Source organism: Sinocyclocheilus anshuiensis, unplaced genomic scaffold (assembly GCF_001515605.1).
Source record: "Sinocyclocheilus anshuiensis isolate Anshui unplaced genomic scaffold, SAMN03320099.WGS_v1.1 scaffold2520, whole genome shotgun sequence".
NCBI classification, from domain to species: Eukaryota; Metazoa; Chordata; class Actinopteri; order Cypriniformes; family Cyprinidae; genus Sinocyclocheilus; species Sinocyclocheilus anshuiensis.
The window spans coordinates 68,291-74,910 of NW_015541000.1; the positions used below are offsets into that span (position 1 = coordinate 68,291).

Genomic DNA, 6,620 nt, shown 5'->3' on the forward strand with positions numbered 1-6,620 from the left:
GTACACAAGCCGCGGTTAAGACAGCTGACGTGCTATGATTTCTGACAGACAGTTCACTCTCCTGTGATGTGACCTTGTTCTCCTCTCACACACACACACACACACACACACACACACACACACATACATTCTCCTTTCACATACATATATTTTTGCGAAGAATAATAGTGTGCAATATACAAATATTAAATATTTAAAGCAGCTCTCATCCAGTTTCTCTTTCCACTTATGATACTGTGGTGAATCCTGACATAGGAAAAACTACATTCAGTTATTTAGAGCTCATGTTAGTTCAGTGGAGATTTAGCAACACGTGATGAACTGAATGGTTCAGGGAATCAACACTGATTCAGAATTAATGTGTGTCGCTGCACTGATGTGGGTTCAGATCTGGGCTTTGTACATATAAACCATTATATGAACATTTACTTTTATTTACTTTATGGCTTTGTCGATTTGGTGCACAAAAGGATCCTCCACAAACTGCTGCAACAAGGTTGGAAGCACAGAATTCTCTTGAATGTCATTGTGTGTGTGGTTTGTATCACTGGAATAGACAGAATGTTATGTCATTTTTTGTCATTTGTTCTCTTGTGTTTCCATATGCAGGACTGAAGTCAGTTTGTGATTATGGAGAACAGAGAGAGCAGTCAGAGATCTTCATCTCCTGATCACAGCTGTGTGTCTCTGAAGAGTGACAGATCCATGTATCTTCCTCATTCATTCAGTGATGAAGCAGTGACCTCTGACCCCAGGTGACACACAAAACTACTGCTTTATTTATGCAGGGATCTAATAGCTTACAAACGATTGATCCCATTGTCGGATGGCTGAGTGTGATTAGTGAATTGAGAAAGGCTGTTTTTTATTAAATGTAGTGTGCATGTACTGTATGTTTCAGTTACACAAACTCGCATGCTGCTCACGATTAAGTGTTTTCAGAGCAGCTTAGTATCCTATCAGTTTGGGAAACAGCTGAACATCTTACTTACATTTATTTACATTTACATTTATTCATTTAGCAGATGCTTTTATCCAAAGCGACTTACAATTGAGGAATACAATAAGCGACTCATCATAAAGATGCAAATAAACAAAGGAAGTGCTTGCAATACAAAGTTTAAGGCATTGTTCAGATTAGTACAAGATACACAGGGAGAGATTAAGGAAAGAGAGAGCAAGGTTTTTTTTGTTTTGTTTTTTAAGATGAAGTCAAATGGTGACAAAAGAGATTCGTTTTAAGCTGTCGCTTGAAAATTGTCAGGGAATCAGCATTCCGGATAGGGGTGGGAAGATCATTCCACCAGCCAGGAATAGTACTTATTTATTTCAGTGCTCATATTCATATTCACTCATGAAGATGTTTAATATTCAACAGAATTACCAGTTCACACAGAGATGATGGTCTTTAGCATTCACTCTTTCATCATATAGAGTGACTGAGAATGGGATTCAAAAATCTGCTAATCTTTATTTTATAGACTAATTTCATCATATAATCATATATAAGTTTAAGCATTTTGTCATATAATCTACACCAGGTGCATTTCTAGGATTTGATAACATCAGGGGCAAGTGATATAGAACTCACTTTAAGACCAGGGGATCTAGAGCCTTTGATGTGACTGGTCCCACTCTTTGGAACAACTTACCAGTTCACATTAGAATGGCATCCACTTTATCTGAGTTCAAGTCCTATCTTAAAACCCATCTCTTCTCTTTGGCCTTTAATATGTAGCTATTGTTTGTTTTGCATGGTTTTTATTCTTGTTTACAGTTTTTCTCTCTTTATTGTATTTTATTGTTTGTTGTGCAGCACTTTGGTCGGCCCTGTTCCATGCTTAAATGTGCTCTAGAAATAAAACTAACTTGAACTTGATATTTGTTAATTGTTAATATTTATGTGCCTCTTTTTTAACTCTCAGATGAACCTGTTTTACAGGGATTGTCAGTTATTCAATTATTCAATGAAATTGTCAAAATAAAATTTTAAATATAATAGTTGATTTAGTATTTTATATTACACTTTAAAAAATATCAATAATAAGAAGAATTATACTATATCAAAATTATATTCTTACTCCAGGTCATCTTACACCTCTTTGAATAGTTTACATTTTGTGCTATAACAACTAAATTAGCAAGTGTGTATATTTATTTGCTATAATAACACATTGGCTGACACATCATCATCATCATCATCATCATCCTACACATGATAATCCAAATATGTTACAATTTAAAGGTAAATGTTCAGAAACGGTGAATATACTGTTTCCAGTAACTTTTCAAATGTTATGTTTGTGCTTTTGGAAATGGAAATTATGCTTATTATTTTGCATTGTGGCATAATTTTGAGCAATTATTTGCTTTCTGCAAATTAAATTACAGAATTGTTTAGTTGACCATTTTATTCATACATATCAGGGTGTACTTTTACCCATGAACTATCTGTAATGTTAAAAATTATGAACAAAACGATCCTACACCCTTTTCAGGCACTGTTATATAGGTCATACAAACAGTATTACTGAGCATGGCTAGTTAGAGTAGTTGGCTACCTTGAAACCGATGACAGTGTCTCTTTTCATTAGGGCTGCCCCCTAATAGTTGACTAACTGCTTAGTCTATCAAAATGTTATTATGTTATTTGTCGCTTAGTTGCAGGTAAAAAATCCACAGAAAGTGGCGAAGTCACGTAGTCCGTGACAAACAGATTATTAACAGCTGGTTGGTGAGGTAATTACAGTACATCGGTCAGGACTTGCAAACGTTTGTTTCAAACGTTTGTTTTGAACTTTCCAGTAGTTTACCGGTTTAAAATAATCTGATCTAGGGATCTAATGATGCATGCCAAGCTGGTTGAAAATCAATAAAAAATATGTGACAATTCAAGTCGTTTGAGATGTTACAGTTACGATACAATTGGGGGCGGGGATTGTATTATGAATATATATGTGGGGTTTATATGAATGTATCTCTGAGAGAAACTGACTGTCCTCAGAAAAGTTTAGATGGTATTTTCTTTTCATCTTGCCTCTGTATAATGCATATTTGTGACGAGTGGGGCTAAAAGGAGGAGTGACGACAGTGCAAGACGAGAGAGGACCAGGCCTGGATTTTATGTTGTTTTGTTTCTGTTTGTGCGCGGCAGTCATTTGTGAGGGGCTGTCGCGCTATTTTCAGTTTTGTGTTTATTTTATTATTAAAGTTATGTTTAAATGTTCGCCGGTTCCCGCCTCCTCCTTCCCGATCTACGAACTTTGTTACATTGGCTGGAGCTCCTCCATGGGACTCGAGACCGGTGAGTGGCGCAGGTGTCGCTCATTATCATTTACTCCACCGACCTCGCTCCGCTCCCATGGCTCTCGGCCCCACCCCACTCGTCACAATATTAAAGCAGTGTTTGCACTACTTAACTAAAGTAGTTTGTTTACAGCTGTAACCAAGAAAACGTTATATTGTGGCTGTTCCTTAAGCACTACCTGCTGTCAGAGAGCGAATTTGCGTCTCATTCAACCCGTCTGATGTTATTGTTTTGTTTAGATATGATTTATGGGTAACACTTTATAATAATGTTCAGTTGTAAGTCATTTATTAGTGATTAGTTAATGATGAACTAATCATTTACAAAACATTGATAAGCGATTAATAAGTGATATGCTAACAATTTGTGTATGTTTTGTTAATTAATTTACAAGTAATTTTATGATGAACTAATCATTTACAAAACATGACTATGTGTTCATAAATGCTTAACAGAACATTATTATAAAGTGTTACCGTTTAAAGCAAAAACGTCTCGGTTATGTATGTAACCCTCGTTCCCTGAAGGAGGGAATGGAGACGTATGTCGGAACTGACCGACGAATTGGGGATCGCTTTGGGAGACCAATCTACTTCGAGTGTAAGAAAAATGAGCCAATGCACATTGGCATGCGATAATTGCCACAGCTGCTCTGCGCTGCGGCGCAAGTATTTAATGAGCAGCAGGTGCATTGCATATTTGCTTTTCCGCTGAGGAGCCGAGCTAGTGACTCGGCCGTACAGCGGAGGTACAACGACTGTGGCGACAGGACGTATGTCTCCGTTCCCTCCTTCAGGGAACGAGGGTTACATACGTAACCGAGATGTTCCCTTTCAGAATTGGGGATATCTACCAACACGCCACTGTCGCTGGTCCTTCCAGCGCTCTGCTTGAGACTCCTGGACCGCCCCCAACTGTTGGAGCGGAAGTCAGGGCTCTAAGCAGAGAAGGTCAGTCACTGCTGTTCCGCAAGACCCACTCAGTGTGACTATTGGATAACGCTGGGAAAGCGTGCCCTAGAAAGGAAGGGGACGCTGCGGAGGCCACATCCTGCCCTTAGGAAGGTAAAATGTGGCGGTTACACATTTGGACTAGACAATTAGGGTAGTACAACATTAGGAAGTCTCTGGGATGCTTCCAACCTAGTTCTAGGGGGGAAAGAACACCAGCAGAGAGGGAAAGACACGGGCTAGTCGGACTGGGCAGCCTACCGTGGAAGAATACGCATATGGGATCGCCGCAGGGACCACTACATATGGACACCCAGCCTAACACAGGTTCCACAATTAAAGCAGTGTTTGCACTACTTAACTAAAGTAGTTTGTTTACAGCTGTAACCAAGAAAACGTTATATTGTGGCTGTTCCTTAAGCACTACCTGCTGTCAGAGAGCGAATTTGCGTCTCATTCAACCCGTCTGATGTTATTGTTTTGTTTAGATATGATTTATGGGTAACACTTTATAATAATGTTCAGTTGTAAGTCATTTATTAGTGATTAGTTAATGATGAACTAATCATTTACAAAACATTGATAAGCGATTAATAAGTGATATGCTAACAATTTGTGTATGTTTTGTTAATTCATTTACAAGTCATTTACAAGTAATTAGTTAATGATGAACTAATCATTTACAAAACATTGATAAGCGATTAATAAGTGATATGCTAACAATTTGTGTATGTTTTGTTAATTCATTTACAAGTCATTTACAAGTAATTAGTTAATGATGAACTAATCATTTACAAAACATTGCTATGTGTTCATAAATGCTTAACAGAACATTATTATAAAGTGTTACCGTTTAAAGCAAAAACGTCTCGGTTATGTATGTAACCCTCGTTCCCTGAAGGAGGGAATGGAGACGTATGTCGGAACTGACCGACGAATTGGGGATCGCTTTGGGAGACCAATCTACTTCGAGTGTAAGAAAAATGAGCCAATGCACATTGGCATGCGATAATTGCCACAGCTGCTCTGCGCTGCAGCGCGAGTATTTAATGAGCAGCAGGTGCATTGCATATTTGCTTTTCCGCTGAGGAGCCGAGCTAGTGACTCGGCCGTACAGCGGAGGTACAACGACTGTGGCGACAGGACGTATGTCTCCGTTCCCTCCTTCAGGGAACGAGGGTTACATACGTAACCGAGATGTTCCCTTTCAGAATTGGGGATATCTACCAACACGCCACTGTCGCTGGTCCTTCCAGCGCTCTGCTTGAGACTCCTGGACCGCCCCCAACTGTTGGAGCGGGAGTCAGGGCTCTAAGCAGAGAAGGTCAGTCACTGCTGTTCCGCAAGACCCACTCAGTGTGACTATTGGATAACGCTGGGAAAGCGTGCCCTAGAAAGGAAGGGGACGCTGCGGAGGCCACATCCTGCCCTTAGGAAGGTAAAATGTGGCGGTTACACATTTGGACTAGACAATTAGGGTAGTACAACATTAGGAAGTCTCTGGGATGCTTCCAACCTAGTTCTAGGGGGGAAAGAACACCAGCAGAGAGGGAAAGACACGGGCTAGTCGGACTGGGCAGCCTACCGTGGAAGAATACGCATATGGGATCGCCGCAGGGACCACTACATATGGACACCCAGCCTAACACAGGTTCCACAATGCATACGAGTGTAGGCCTGGTGTCAAACGCTCCACCACGTTTGACTACCGGGGGGTGATGGAGGAACTCAAAGGGTTAGCCATTTTTGGGGAACTCTATTGGAGCAATAGACGCACGTATTTGGCCCAGCGGGTGGGAGGGGCGTTGCAAACCGACATCTAGAACGGGTCCTTCGCGAGTACACAGGAAAATACCGGCTCTACACTAAGGCTATAGAATCTAACGAACGTGTTAGGTGTCGCCCGGCCCGCAGCTTTACAAATATCTGTCAGAGAGGCGCCTTGAGCCAGCGCCCAGGAGGAAGCAACACTTCTAGTTGAGTGTGCTCGCAACCCGAACGGGCAAGGCACGTCTTGGGATTGGTAAGCCAAGACAATAGCATCCACTATCCAGTGGGCTAACCTCTGTTTGGAGACAGCCTTTCCCTTCTGCTGGCCTCCGTAACAGACAAAGAGCTGGTCTGAGTTTCTGAAGCTTTGTGTTCTGTCCACGCACAACCGCAGAGCGCGGACGGGAAAGAGAAAAGCTAGGGCTGGGTCTGACTCCTCCAAGAGCAGCGCTTGCAGGCTCACTGCCTGGTCCCTGAAGGGAGTGGTAGGAACCTTGGGCACATATCCAGGCCTGGGTCTCAGGACAACGTGAGAGTTGGCCGGCCAGAATTCTAGGCACGATTCGTCGACCGAAAATGCCTGCAGGTCCCCT

General features: G+C 41.4%; 1 long non-coding RNA gene across 1 annotated transcript in view; it reads left to right on the plus strand.

Annotated features, from left to right (window-relative positions):
* The window catches only part of LOC107690225 (uncharacterized), a 13,821-nt gene that overhangs the window by 3,725 nt on the left and 3,476 nt on the right, over positions 1-6,620 (plus strand). Inside the window, exon 2 of the long non-coding RNA XR_001634415.1 lies at positions 610-755. This is a non-coding gene — a long non-coding RNA (uncharacterized LOC107690225). The remainder of the gene's footprint in view (positions 1-609; positions 756-6,620) is intronic.